Consider the following 16,759-nt stretch of genomic DNA (forward strand, 5'->3'; position numbering starts at 1 on the left):
GCTTTATAGATGCCCGTTCATTAAGACTAGGGCATTTATCAGCCTGTAGCTTAACTATCCAATATACTTCTTTTTGTTCAGTGACATTTTTCTTGTCTCCCAACCTTAAGCCACTATCTATACTACATATAACTGCCAGATATATCAAATATATCAAATGATGTACTAATGACTTGATATATTTGGCAGTTTGCAATGATTGTACATCATTTTATGTAGGCATGACGAATAGGTCCCTTCGTGATAAAGTGAGAGAACATCTCTCGGCTATTCGAAATGATGATGTTGAAAGAAGCGCATTAGCCAAACATATAAGGGTAAATAAAAGACATTCTTTTAAATTTTTAGTTATATGCAGTATAGATTGTGGCTTAAGGTTGGGAGACAAGAAAATTGTCACTGAACAAAAAAGAATTATATTGGATAGCTAAGCTACAGGATGATAAATGCCCTGGTCTTAATGAACCGGCATCTATAAAGCCATTACTTGCTGCTAAAAGATTTAAGTAATTTTTAATCTTTATATTTATGTTTGAAGATATATATATATATATATATATATATATATATATATATATACTTCTAATTTAGTATGTTTTATAGAACTATATCTTTAAGGTTAGTAATGGATTGATTGTTTATGTAATCGATTCAATTAGTGATGTATTTAAATGAAGTGAATGCCCTGTTTGAATGAAGTCTGAAGAAGCATCTGTTGGATGTGAAAGCGCTTACTGGTGGTACCTGTTTGATTCCCTGGATTTGAAATAAATCGTTGGTTTTATGCTGTGGTCTTCTCATCTCCATTTTTGTTACTGTTGTTCATAGATCACCTATCAACAGACTGTAAGTATAGAGACTGGGCTGTGAGGCAATCCGAATACGACATGCTGTTTACATCCTGTATTGTTTTTGTGTGGAACCTCTGTGAATGTTTCACTTGTTGCATGTGTCTGTTCAGGTACATACCAAAGTGGGTATTGCACTCATTTTGATTTCACAATTAAAATATTTTCTTAACTATGCCATCTTACTAAGCTACTAGCCTACTGACTGCTGACTTACACTGATTCAAAGTTAAAGGGTATTATGATTTTAAGGGTAAGTTCTTCCCTCTCTTTTATAGGACTGGGTCGTATTTGAAACATAGAAACAATTTAGATAAGTTCAAACAACATTTTTAGATTTTTTCCATGTTGTGTTCTTAATGTATACCTTTGCACTCTTTTCAAAGCTGCCCTCTGCTTTACATTTAGTACTCTCCTTTTCTGTCCAGTTATGTAGAAAGTTTTCCTGTGGCCTTCATCGGATCATTTGTTCTTTGCGTGTAAATGCAATGGCCCTTAGTAGATTTTGGTTTCCTCTGTTAGTAACAGATAGTGGCACCTCAAAAACAGTTCCAGAGACATATAATTTACTTCTTCCAAAAATGAGAAATCAGCCTCCTTTTTCTTGTTTTAAGAATACATTTTAAATATCTTCTAGCAAATACTTCATAGATTATATCTAATCTAAGCAGTGCTGCTTCTGAAAATTGTAGCAGGTTAAGCTATATCATCCACAGTCATTTCCTTAAAATATCTTATTATTAAAGTCTTGAACAACTGATGTGAATTTTACTAGCAACACAGCCTTAAATTCATTGTATTATTCAAAGTCTACTGTGCTATACCTTGTTCTGCAAGGAGTTTAGTTCTTCTTCTTTCAGCTTTTCCTGGTTAGGGGTCGCCACAGCGGAACTCCGGTCCGCTAATGATTGGCAGTAGATTTGTAAAGTGCCGAGGTGCCAGCTCGATGCCCAACCTTCAATGAAGGCACGGGCATTCACGCATGTCTTTCGAACGTCACTCAACCACGGGGAGGACATACAGACAAGGGGTTTACTAATTGTTTTTTATGCATACATATGTGGATTCCATTTATAGTATATGTATGTTTTTAAACTTGGCTGACATGGAACTATTTCTTGGCTGAAAAGGGTCTTTTGGACTAACTTACCTTCTGGGATAATAAATAAATAAATACAACAAAGTAAATTAATAGACAAAGTGTTCACTTTCAAGCATTTCTGAATAACATTTATACCATCAGTATTATTATGTTTTAAATATTCATATTATTTTACAGCTAAAGGTATGAATCTACATGGGTAGGCATCTTGGTGATTTTTAAAGACTGAATCACCACGTTTTCTGATTTAAGCCTATGTTTATGTGTATCTATATTATGGCAGTCTGACTTACAGTATATTCAATAACCTTTGGTCTTGTCTACCTTTCTAATAAAATGTTAGAAAGCTCAACAGCAAGTTTGTTACTAACTAAATAACAAATTATTTATTTGTGTTTCATGTTGTAGTCCATGATTTGATTTCTTCAGCTTCTATTTGCATACTGTGTAACCTGACAGTTTACTTAGACAGATAGTGCTCTTGCATTCACATTGAAATGGACATTTATACCAATTAAGCTTATGTGGTTAACAAATCAATAAAATAAAATAAAATCGGCAAAAACTTACTTGATTTGTTTTTTGCTCTTTAACTTATTTTTACTTTGTTTTCTTTTAAAAGGTCTTATTTTTTTCTTTTCTTTACATATCCTGCAAATTACATGCATACAAAGCAATACAAGGCATACAAATACGCAAGCTAAAGATAGATAAAATGGATTTTTTTTGCATCGCTATTATAAAGTCTATTTTCAGATATAAAGATTGTTACACCACTATTTACACATATTTGGGTCGCTTGCACTCTTTTAGTTGGAATGAAACATTATGTTTATTACAGCTGAGTGACCCATCTTGATGTCACCAGGTTCCTACCTATAGGATGGGCTTTGTGTGCCAGAGACAGGCCATCTGCATAGTGGTGGGTTAAGCCTTGCATCTGGTGAACTTGACATTTAGATGGTTGCAATGAAAAAAGCCCACTGCAAGTCTTTGTGTTTCCATCCTGCTTGCTGATATAACCATATTGGAGGGGGCATTGTCCATTATTAGAGTGAATTATGTGACTTATCTACTTAACAAATAATACCTTAGAGGAAAAAAGTGCTCACTTAATGGCTAAGTAAGCTCTTTCTCCGCTTTGGTTAGTCTTTGGTTGAATAAACACCTGGGATACTTCTCTGCATTAAAGGTGAACAAGAATACTGTTTCTAACCCATCATAGACACACCCATATAGACTCTAAGTGGTTACTTAAGGCAAGAGATGCTAATACAGGCTCTGTGTTGATTACCCCCTGATTCTGTAACTGTAGTGTGCTTTCTAAAACTGTAACAAACACACACACTCACCTCTCAAGAAACACTTCAGCTCCTTGGCTGAGCTGTACTGGCACTGAGTATGGCACTCATTTATAAAGCTGTAATATCCTCAGATCTTCACCTCATAAACACATGCTGACTCTGCAGTGCAGCACCATTGGCACTTGCTGATCATGGCCCCAAAGAGCTTGTACCCATTGCTCTCCTCTAGTTTATGGATCTGAACCTCGTCCATTCCTAGGCATTACCCCCTAGAACATGCCTACATGCTAACCTTGTGTTTCTAAATGTATGAGCACTAATAGTTGGCATAAAACTACTTCGTTATTTACTCTCTACTACATGTCATTCTGTAACCCATAGTATAGGTAAGAAGTAGAAACATTTTGTTCAACTGCTTGCCTTAGAACCCTAGAAATATATTTCCAAGATCTGCACAAAGTGTCATTTTCTCATTGTGCCTTTCTTATGATTTAGCCAGGTTGGCTAACTCATGGGTTTCCTCAAGGCCAGCCTGATGAAAGGTAGATGGCACCAACCCTTCCCCCTCCCATTTACAGGCACTGAAGTTTCAGTGTCTATGTCTGCCACTAGAAGAGACAAATCATAGCAGTAGACTTTAGTGTCAGTTGCTATATCTGCCTTTACTTATTTTTTCTTATTTTCTTTCTTTATGAACCTGGTACATAGATCCTTCTTCTTTCTGCTTAAAGCTCATGCATGCTATATAATTGAGAATATAAGCATGGATTGGGCAAAAGTTATTTTGACCCTAGTCTTTACTACTGTCTCCTTTGTCTTGTCTTCTCCATTTTGCCCATCTTCCTCTCATTCTCTCTCTCTCTGTCTGTTGCAGGGAGAATGAACACCACCTATTCAATATCTTTTCCTTCTGTGGTGAATTCCTCTTCCTGTAAAAATGGCACTTTAAAACACATTTTATATTCATTTTTACCATTTCCTTTGCTTGTAATTACCCACCACATAGCATCTCACCTTATTTGAAATTTCTGTTTTGTACTGACAGAAATCTGTTTAGAACTGTGATCAAACATTCGCTCTCCATGTTTGATCAGCCTGGCGAAATTGTTCTTATATTTACATTGCTCTGTCTTGTCATCCACCTGCAGCTAAAATTTCTCCATTTCTAGCTTTTTTCTGTTTTAACTAAGCAGTTTACAATTCATTGCAATTAGTGCACTTCCCATACTTCCTAACTTTATCCCTTAGAATACATATTCTCAGTGAGTTATTCATTTTCTTCAATACTATTAGTCACCTCTACTCCCTGTTTTGCAACATTTGCATGCTATAATAATATATCTTTTCGCTGCTTTGTAATATGCTCTTGCTGAAAAGGACAGTTGTGTAAGTAAACTTACCATAACATTAGATGTCCGAATGATTAATGCTGCAGTACCTTTAGCTATATGGGTTCTATCCTATTAAAGTTATAACAACAGGCCAGCTTTCAAAGCTTCACTACACTTTTCCACAAACCCAAACTGTCAAACAGCTTGGGCTGAGCTGACTAAAAGACAAGATTGGGCATCAATCCTTTTGGAGGTTTCAGTCAAGCAAGAGGGAGCCTGAGCCTTGAAAGGACAATGCTAGGAACTACAAAAAATAAATGTCCACACCCTGGCATAAAAACTACACCAAAAATAAATGGGATGGAGTGAGGGAGAAACTACTGCAGCAGAGATCATTCCAATATCTAATGTTATGTTAAGTTTAGTAACACAATTGTACTATGTTCATCATAATGATTACTACTGAAGTAACCTTAGCTATATGGGCAGATTACCCTAGTTAAGAACATTTCTGAGGTGGAAAGAGAATAGTCCAGGTACCCCTGTAAAATGGTCATAGCAAAAGCATGATCTGGACATACAGAATGAATCAAGCTTATAGTCCTTAGTAAAAGTATGTACAGAGGACCAAGCAGCAGCTTAGTAGCATTAGTAGAATACTTCTAGAATCCAGCCCTTCCCAAAAGCCATAGATGAAGTCAAGGACCTAGTAGAGTGAGCCTTGACCCTGTCTGGAACAATTTTGTTATGGTGAGTATAACAAAAGGTAATACCCTTAGACAACCATTTGGAAATAGTTTGCATTGACAGAGATTGTCCATTCTTGTGATCATAAGAAATGAACAACTGAGCCAAACATCTGAAAGATTTAGTTATGTCAAGATAGTACCTGAGATTTCTGTGGACATCCAAGGCCTGGAGTACCCTTTTTCTCTCATTTTTAGGTACAGGAAAGAAATTGGATAGCCTGGTATAAATTAATCTTTGAGACCACTGTAGGCATATATGAAGGATTAGTTCTCAAAGAACCACTGGTCCTGTGGAAAATGAGATAGGGTTGACTCACTACAACATCTTGCAATTCAGATACCCTTCTTGCAGTTGTCAGATAAAAAGTAAAACTGTTTTTCATATTAAGAACTTCAAGTCAATCAGGTTAACTGGTTCAAATGGAGCAAATGTTAGCTTTTCTAACACAAAATTAAACTCTCAAGCAGGGGGCCACCAGTTTTCTTGGAGACTTCTTATGCAAAATCCCTTTGAAAACATTTTGACATGAAACTGCATTGAAGGATGAAGATCTATGAGAAGACATGTTGAAACTGCTGATAAATAAACCTTGACAGAAGAATAAGGAAGATTATAGGATTGTAAGTCATACAAATATTTTAAAACCTGAGAATAACTAGCCCTAAATGGGTGTTGGTTATGTTGCTGGCACTAATGAGAAAACCTGTTCTATTTATTAATATATGGTTTTCCACTCACAGGCCTTCTTGCTTCCATTAGTACCTGCTGCACATCCTCAGTAAACAGGTGCCAAAAAGGAATTAGGACCATATCATCCAGGCAGTCAGTTAAAGTTGTTTAATGTTGGGGTCTATCAAACACCCCTGTTCTTGTGCGAGTAGATCCAGATTCCATTTCAAAAAAAAAAAAAAAAAATTGGAGAACCACTGTTGCCTGGTACAGAAAAGAGTCACCACAATGATCTTGAAGAATTCCTTCTAAATCTTCAGAAACACTCTGGATATTAGTGGAAAGGGTGTAAAAGCATACAGGATTATCCTGTCAACGTTAAAGAAAAGACATCTGCCTTCCAGGCCTTCTTGCATGGGGTCTTTGAACAGAATCTTGCCGGATGATCAGATAAGAATCAAATTATTCTACTTGAGGAGATCCCCACAGATTGATAAAGTCTTAGAAACCCCTGAAATAATTTCTATTAATGAGTGTCTACACTGAACCTGCTCAGCTTGTCTGCCAACCAGTTTTCCTCTGACAGAATGTAGGATACCTGTATAGTGAGACTGTGCTGTAAAGCTATATCCCAAGCTTATATGGCTAGGCTTCAAAGAGGGTATGACCTGTTTCCCCTGGCTTGTTGATGTACCACATGACTGTCCTATTGTTTGTAACAACCTGAAGAGGTCCCAGGGATCAAAGATGATTCAGAGAGTTGACTGCCTTGATCAGTGCAAGCATCTCCTTGATATGTATGTGCTTGCATCTGCCCTTGGTGTCCCACATATCCAGCACTTTTATCCCTTCTGAAACTGCTCCCCAGCCCAGCAAGTTTGAGGTGTCTGCAGTGACTGACTACTTTGGAACAGGGAGAGAAAAGGGGAGACCTGGATTTATTTATATCTGTCTCCACCAAATGATTTTCTCTTCTGCCAAGTCCCAGCACTGTAGTCTGAAATGGTAAAGGGTATTGGTACCAAAGAGACTTCAGATTCCACTGTATCCTTCTCATGTGGAGTCTTGGCAGGGCTATCATGAAAATCATAGAAACCATGAGACCCAAAATCCTGAGGTATTCCCTCACGGTGACCAAAGACTGAATGGAAAACCTTAGAAATAGAGCTAGATAAAGATCTATTTTTCTTTTGGAAAAAAAAGCTCTTTGAACAGTGACATTTCATTGACATCCCTGTAAAACAATCCTGTGTGAAGGAGTGAAGAAAGACTTGAATGTTCAATTGAAATCCCAGCTTGTGTAAGAGATCTCTTACCTAAGAGAGACTCCTGACACTTTGAAAAAAGTCTATGTGAAGTTAACTAAGTTGTCTAAAAAAAATGTGGATACCCTGAAACCAGTAATGAGTAATAACTGGAGCTAGACACTTTGTGAATGCCCTTGGTTCAGTGGATAGTACAGAGGGTAAGTCAGATAATTGATAATTTGATCTAGATACACAAAACCTTTAGAAATGTCTGAAGTTTGGATGAAAAGAGATGTAATGATATACATCTTTTAAGTCTAGTGTTACCAGGCAAGTTGAAAGAGGAAGAAGAGGTAACATGTTGTGAAGTGAAATCATTTTAAATGTGGGTACTATCTCAAACAGGTTTAAAAAGAAAGCCCCAGAACTGGTCTCCAAGCATTTTCTTTCTTTGGCACTAAGAACACCCTTGAATAAAAACTCTTCCACATTTCAGAAGGAAGATTGGTTCTGTCACTTTTTGTAACAGCATGTGAGAGAAAACTGGTGGGAGCAAAAAACTCTGATTTGGAGGATGAGGAATGACCCCCAACCCCCACCTCCAGAATGGAAGAACCCCCCCCCACACACACACACACTGCTATCTGTAAACGATGAATGATCTTCAGATGCAATTTATCTGAAAATAGTCTGTTGCCAAAGGAAAAAAAAATGGAGAGTCAGACTTCCTTGAAGGAAAAAGGGTCCAGAGTAGGAGAGGGTCAAAATGTCTCTTGAACAGTCATTCAGACATATTGGACTGTCCTTGGTTTTGGGAGGTTCATGACGTCTTTTTGAAACCCCCTTGCCATTTCTTTCTAAATGTTTGTTTACCTGTATTTTATTGAGACTGTTTATTCTGCTTTTAGGATGGGGAGTTAGACAACCCCTAAGAAAATTTGGAAAAGAAGGGATGAAAAATGTAAGATTCCTTGGATCAGACTACCTCTTTCATCATGTTTTTTGATCACCTCTGCAGCAGAGGCACCAAAACTAAATCTTTATCCAAAGGAGAATTTAAAAATGTCACTTTTAACATCATCTGGGAGGTTCTGAGAATGTTGACATGCAAACCCCCTGAAAGGAGTGCCAGTGACCATAGCCCTGGAAGAAAGTATCAACAGACTCATACACATACTGTAGAGAATGAATAGTGACCTGTACAATAGAAAAAGCTACATTTTTAAAGAAGATTTTAGATCACAATAAGAAACTGCAGAAAGAAAAAAAAACACCCCTCATACTTTCCCAATTAGTCAGAACAAACATATTAGGCATGACAAATCAAAATTCTAAAAATCAGAGCTGAAGAAGTATACAGTTTTTCCCATATTTATAAAAGGTTTCCCACCCTTATCAGAAAGAGTAGGATTGGAATTGACTAAATGTTTAGTAGCAGTGGGATCAACTAAATCTATAGCTGCAGGGTCAGGTTTGGGATTAGTGAATGGGAATAGTGTAAACAAACTTTAAAGACTGAGAAACCTTATACATCTTATCTGCCTTTTTAGGGGCAACTGGCTGACTATCAGGAAAACTGCAGCCAGTAACAAACACACATACACACACACACACACACACACACACACACACACACACACACACACACACACACACACACACACACACACACACACACAGACTCTTGATAGCAAATAGAACAGGAGGAATGGGCGTAGGTTCTGGAAATTCCTTCTGTAACAACGCATAATATTTTCTGAAGGACTAAGAAACTTCAGTGTTCTCCCATTGAAAACATTGGCACATTGTGGCAATAGCCTCAGAGAAAGAGAAATATCCAAATGGAAAATCAGAAACTAAGCTTTCCTGTGAGTCTCAGAAATGTGACAAAAAAGCTTGTATGTGTCCCTTTCATCTTCCTGTTCAGATTCAGAATTTTGAATCTCTTCAGTAAAACAAGTATCCTTTTTTTTTTTTAACAGAAACTACTTTATAATAAGGATCAATGATAGTCTGATTTAAACCCTGAGCCAAACCCAGTAAACTTCTCCTGTCTAAGGAACTTTGAGGAAGTGTAGACACATGCTTAGTTTTCTGTCTGTTGACAAGAAAGATGGGACAGGTCATGTTACTAATGGCAGTAGCTGCTTCCCCAGAGATGGGCACAGGATTCAAGTATAACAGTGAAGCCTCTCCCAGAACCAGCAAGAGTGGCTTTCCCTTGTCCACTGAGAGGACCCCAACAGCTGCAGCGGATGTGGTTATCCCTCAGTTCCTATTGGCTGTAGGTGTTACACCAGAGGGTTCTGGGGTAAAACATGAGTGGCCTCAGGTACAAGAAATGGCCACAGCAAAGTCACCCATCTATGGCTGTGGCAAATTACTAGCCTGCTGTGGTGGCAAAGGCTGTTTGTTTAGCTTTTTCTTTTTGTGGCTGAAAGAAGGACTGACTATGTGCCCAGTAGTTTGTTCCATGGTCAACCCGAAAACGGTGTCTCTTTACCAGGGCAGATAAGCAGCAAATGCCAGTAAAACCTACAAAATAACTTTTTCTCAGAAAAATACAGTAAAAGGCATTTTAACACACTTTGCTAGCCCACAAAAATTAAAATAAGCACAATTTCTCCACAGAAAAAAGATAATTTTCAGTTAATTTACACAAGTTTTAAACTGACAGGAAAAAAAAGAGTCTCATGACAGTCCATTAAACCCAAAACTTCTTCTTTTAAAATAACTTTCCTGAAGAAAAAAGTGATAACATGCAAATAATATTTAGAAAATGTAAAATTTTTCCCTAAAGAGAGTGCATCTGCCCAGCAAAGGAACAGCATCAAGCTGGCCATTGATCCTTGAAAGCCTTTGAGGAGCATACTCTTTGACGACAGTAAAGTTCTGGGGGGCTTGGCACTTCAGTCAGCTCAGCTTGAGCTGCCTGACAGTTTGGACATGTGGAAGGTGCCCTGAAACTTTAGAAGCTGGTCAGCTGTAAGATCATGACAGGGTGCTACCGTATAGCTAAGGTCACTGCAACACTGATCAATATAATGAACATGCAGTTTTACATTAAACACATCAAAATGTACCAACATATTATAATAGGAAACATTCAGAGCTGCAAATGAAATGACTTAAAATAATGTGCAAGGGATTCAGTAATGCTTTCACTAAGTGTACACCATTCTGAGTGAACTGACAACCCAAGTGTAATTCATCCCTACTTAATCCTAATTTTAGTTTTCCTAGTGATTGTTTGCAGCCTTAAATATAAAGGGGGAATCATAAAGGTTACCACATACCTGACTGCAGCTGCACACCGACAGGACATCACAGGACTACAATATATATCTTTTTACATTTACTCGCTTCCATTTCATGCCTGTGATTTGCTTCTACTTTATCTTCTGATGTCAGGATCAATGTTAAAGAATAACCTAGTTCTTTATATGCAAATATAACATCTGTATCACATCCTAGCAGCAAATAGCTTTAGTGGAACCCTACATTTTTACAAGATTGACAAGCAAGTACTGCTTCTAGTTAACACACTTAATCTTGGAGTAGGAGCATATGGCATTGCTAAGCAGAGACTTTGAGAACCTTCCAATGGAATTTCAAATGACTTTATTGAATTTAATGTAAACTATTTATAAACTTTCATTATGAGACTCAGTAATTATTGGATAAGACATATGCCTTTCACAGTAAAACAGTATGATCAGCTTACCATGTGCAGTCATATATTTTGCCACCTGGAGAATACATGCTGAACAATTTCCAAAATATAAATTCATTAAAAGTCATCATATCCAAAAATATTTCAAGGAAATTTCTAATGAAAGCTGTTTATTGTGGTTATCCATTTCCCACACACTGATACAGGCAATTCTACCCTTATCCGCCCCCCCCCCCAATTTATTATAATTATTTCTGTAGAAGGTACACCTCGGAGAACTCAGAAGGCCCCTGCATAACAACCTCTTAGGCTCATAGGTTTAGAGTTATATATACTAGGCTAACAACCACCAGGGCCTTTATAAGCCTAGCTATGCAGATCAACCCAATTGACTCTCTATCATGGGCATTTATTAGGAGAGGGTATGTTGGTTAGGAAGTTTCTATATTTTATGTGGGGGTGTGTGTTAGTTTGGGTATAGTTACTGTCTGCTTCTCTCTGTAAGAGACATGGGGGCCAGACCTGAGGTGAATTTCTCATTTGCCATCCATTAGCCATGGTTATACTTAAAAAGGGTTAGAGATGGACTCTGCTTCACATTGATGTTTCTTCCAGGCATGAGAATCCTCTGAGATACAAATCTGTCTCATCAGCTGGTCTTATTTATGTCATAAGCAACATTTATATCCTTGGATTTAGTTCTTCTGATGATGGTCATTTTGCAGATGTGCAAAAGGTCCATCAGAGTTGGATCTTTCAAAGAATGTTTCAGTTAGTTATGCAGTATCTCACTTGTGGCAGTCAATGATGCCTGATGCTTCCTGATAATTAAATACACCACTTTTAACCAATTAGTAAGTTAGTTAGTAATCTTCATGAAATAATGTTTTCTCCTATATTTTTTTTTCATGGACCCACTGCACCATCTATTTAACTCAGATATCAGTGCTTTCTTTATCTATTGTAGACTGTTTTTGTAACAGTGTGATATATTTTAATCAGTTCAATAGCTGGCCCACATACTTCCTTTTCAAAGCTGAGACTCCACTAATTAAAAATTAATAGGTTCATAGGTTCATAGGTAGGTATTAGGCTATTGGCCCTAGGGCCTGTACAAGACTAGCCGAAAAGATACCCTGGCTTTCGCCACCCAAGAAAATTATTCTCCTGTGCCCCTGTCAAGCAGAACCACAGATGTGATCCCCGGGGTGAATTTCCTATTACCCATCCAATCATCAAGATTTTTCTTGAAGAGTGCTAATGAGGAGTTCTGTTTGACATAGATAAGTAGTCTGTTCCAGAGTATGGGACATCTCTGGGACAGGAATCTATCCCACCAGCATGTTCTGTTTATTGTGGTGACAAGGTTTAGGTCCCTAGAGCGTGTAGCTTGGAGGGATTGGGATTTCTTTAAGTGGAGCATGTCCAACAGCTCTGGGTTTGACATAGCTTTGTATGTTAGGCAGAGATCACCTCTGAGTAGGAGTTATGCGACGGAGTAAAGCTGGGGTTTTTTGAGACAGTCTGCGTAAAGTATCTGTTTGAGGCCAGTAATCCTCTTTGTGAGGTATGTTTGCGGCCTTTCCAGTTGTTGTAGATGTCTTGTGAGGTACATACCAAATGGGGCATTGTACTCTATAAAGGGTCTAATGAGTGATGAGTAGAGGGGAACAATGACCTCTTTTTTTCTGGATGAGAAACCTTTTGTGATGAGGTGTGCCACGTAGAAGGATTTCCTGACCACTGTGGCAATGTGATTATCAAAGGAGAGACTACTGTCCACCTGTGTCCCAAGGTCTCTTATCACACTTTCGGTGTTTGAGCTTGAGACCATGTCTTTGACACCAGGCATGTGTCTCAGTGAGGCCCTTTTGTAGGATGTCCACATCATTAGGAGTTTCGATTATGGCTCCTAGTTTGCAGTCATCTGCAAATTTAGTTAGCCAAAGACCTTCTATGTTAGCCTGTACTTCAGAGAAGTAGATACCAAACAGGAGAGAACCCAGGACTGAACCCTGTGGTACTCCACTTGTCACTGGTCTGAAGTCTGATTTGGAGTCTGCTACTTTCACAGTGTGGGTTCTGTCAGTAAGCCAGTTGGCAACCCATCTTGTGACATAGGGATTTATATCTAGTTTAGTGAGTTTATCTATATTTCCAGAGTGGGTGATTGTGTCGAATGCCTTGGTGAGATCTAGATAGGCTGTGTGAACCTCCTTACCCTCATCTATGGCTTTGGTGACTACTTCAAAGAAGTCTATCAGGTTTAGGAGACATGATTTGCCTTTTACAATCCCAAACTGTGTGGGGCCAGAGTTTGGAGATCTCCAATGTCTTTGGTTATGAGCTCCATGATGATACATTCCATGGCCTTGCAGACTAGGCTCATCAGGCTAATGGGGCTGTAGTTCCCGGGGTCTGTTGCGGGCCCCCCCCTTTGTGGGATAACTGTCGCGGTGTGCCATTCAATGGTCACAAAGCCTGAGGGGAGGCTAATCAAAACAAATTCCATAATTTGTTTTAATTTTTGGGGAGAGGAAACCCAAATAAGCATGACGCTTTGCCAAAAATGAAAAAGGGTTTCTCTTATGTACAAACTGAATATTTCTCATTCATTTTTGGACATTGTATTATTCACTGTAGACATGTCGATCAACAGCAATCTACTATTATTTTACAGTTAGGACTATAGCTGAGAATTTTTTTTTTAAAGTACTGATGACTTGTTTGTAGCCAAATTCTTGTTTAATGTCATTTGCTAGTTTTAACAGAGATGGGTCAACTGTGGAGCAGAAATGTTGTCCTCAAATAAAGTGAAGAGATAGGTATCAACACAATTATAATTTTCAAGAAATACTATAATTAGTTTTTTTAAAGAACTTGTGCATGCTGGCTTGCAGGCATCCTGGGACACATTTTCTTGTTTACTCTTAGTAGAAAAATAGCCAAAAAAAAGCAGAAAGCAAGAGGATCCAGTAGAAGCAAGAAATTAGTTTGCAGAGTGATTGTTAGAGCACAGATACATAACACGCAGCCTACAGAAACAAAACGCATATGAGCCATTAAGTATATATCTCACTGAACTGAAAAGACATACTGAATGGTATATTTGTCAATACAAATTTACTACAACAAGGAACAAAGCAAGAAAAATATTTAGGGAGTTGTTAGATTGATTTGCTTCCTACCTATTCAGTCTGTAAGTGGTGGATCCAGGTTTAATTACCTATTATCCTTACCTGCTGGAGCACAGTATGCTGCAAGGTTTGAATATGGATTCATTGTTGGTCATGATCTTTGTGGAATCTTACAAGGATGAGAGAGATTATCTTATCACCGCCATGCTGTGGATATACAGCTCTACCTCTCCGTCATACAACAGCATACAATAACTGTGTATTCACATACAGGAAAGCTGAAGGCCATTTACTCATAATTTATTAGAAAGAATTTGAAGTTAAACACATGCAGGATAGAGGCCCATTAATATGCATGTCTCTTTTAGGGATTTCACTATCTTGTCATTTCTGGCTTACAGTCTTTAAGATAACAAATTTGGAGTCTGACTCAAAGATGCCTAATTTTCCACTGCCCATGATGACTGCTTTGTAGTGAAAGACAAGATGTCCGCTATTATTAGGTCAGCTTGTTTTTCCCATATGAACATCTACAGAATTAAAGAATTAATTCCATCAGATGAAATATTTCATTTTACTCATGCCTTGACATATTGTAATGCCACTTAACACTGGTTTTAAAACACCAAAATCAATCAACTGCGGCTAATACAAACTTCAACGTCATGTCTGCTTATGGATACATACAATATCCATCCATCCCATTAAAGTCATATTACTCCTGCACTATCGAGGTCATAAAGTCTCCATATTTACCTTAGAATTTGATTTAAAATCATAGGATTGTTCTATTTAATCCTGTATGTGACAAGTCACTTTTAATTTGATTTTTCCATGTACCATGCATAAGTCTTTACATTCTCGCATGCTGGGGTTATTAGCTGCCCCTCAAATAAGGTATATGCTTTGGAATCTACAGCTTTGGTGTCTTACAGAGTGTTCCTCACTGGCCTGTTTCAAAAGTTCCTTGAAACATATGTCTTTGACATTATTTAGTAATACAATAGATGCCATTATTTTTGGTGTTTATTATTCCTGTTTGCATTTGTGTTTTGGAATTTGCCATCTTTTTTGTTGTTTTGTTTGTTTTTTGTTTATATTGATATTTATATGCTTTACTGCTTAAATGTTTAGGTCTAAGCATGTTAATAAATTTGAATTTACAGAGTGATTTTACAGTTTGTACTGTTTGATATCATGGTATCTAGTTCAGGAAACAAATCAGATTTTGAGAACTTTCCTTTCTTGCTACTGCTGTTTCATACCAGAATGATGATGGTCTAACAAATTGTAAATGTAAGAACCAGAAAAGGAATCAGAAACAAGCATCTTGATGAATGCTTCTCCTATTCTTCATTTCTATGATCTTTATTTGTGTGTATTTTCCTAACCAAAATAAGAATCTGTCTTCCAGTTCTGTTATTTAGCATCCATTTGCAGTCCACATTCAAAAACAGTTAAATTGACTTTTTTGTTGTTAATACAATTCAGTAAGTATAGGTTCTTCAAATAACTGGCCAACATCAGTGCTGAAACACAGGAAAGGAAATCTGTATAGTCAATGAAGTACCATAAAGGAAAATTAATACACGTTTACTTTATTGCATGTTTGCAATAGGTTTATAAGCCCAGAGATATGGTAACATAAAGTTATTAAATGTTTAACTTTGTGCATGTTTGCTCTAGGTTTATTAGCACTGAGCTGGAGGCACAGCCGAATATTTACTTCTTGCTGCAGTTTAATAAATTGTTTTGATACTGCCACTTCAAGCATTTTATTGGTTTCTAGAAAAGTAAACATTAATTACTGTTAACCCACAGAACAGATTAAAATTACTGTGATTTAGAGTAAAGTGCTGATTCATGAATGGCACTGACTTTTATATATTTTAAAAAGTCTTTAATGTTAGTTCTCAGAAATGGGCTAGTACAGCGCATCTCCATGAGTCACGTCACAGAAACTAGTGTGTGGAAATGTATTCTGATAGTCAAATATATGTATGCTTTGTTGACCCTGTACAGGCTTTACATCTGTTAAATGGACATGTGAGACACAAGGTGATGTGGGCAGCTTAATTACTCAGTTCAGTTGAGTACTGAATTTCTAAATACAAGAGACATTATTTTGAAATTAATTGCTTTACAGGGTACTGTCATTATCCAAAACAAGGAAAGAATTATGAAACAGTACTTGAGAAAATAGGTAGAGATCAGAAAAGACATAATGTGATTTTCTTCTTACTTACAGTAGCCAATATATTGTTTTCAGCATAACAGCCTTACAAATGAATCCTGCTTCACACACATATAAAATTTTGCTACTAGATAAATTGCATTTCCTTTCCTAAGACATACTGTATACTATATAATATATATTTATTCATCTTGTACTCTTACACTTAGTAATTTGATGTAATAAGTTAAGAAACTTAATAAAATGAGTTATTCCTAAAGTTATACTCAAAAAAGACTGTGAGATTTCATTGGCTTTCCCTTTTTTTTTATTTCAGTTGTATTTTTATACTTTTTAATACTGATCTCATGATGATTTCTCAGACTGTCATCCTGATTTCAGTACCACAGACTGAGAAGACTTGTTTTTCTTTATTTGGCATTTTAAGAAACTAAAAATGTTCACAAAGTACTGTGTATTGATGAAAAGTATAATGTCAAAAGATTACAAAGAGCAGAAAGATGT

The sequence above is a fragment of the Protopterus annectens genome, chromosome 2.part0, assembly GCF_019279795.1.
Source record: "Protopterus annectens isolate FY-2018-M chromosome 2.part0, PAN1.0, whole genome shotgun sequence".
NCBI lineage: Eukaryota > Metazoa > Chordata > Ceratodontiformes > Protopteridae > Protopterus > Protopterus annectens.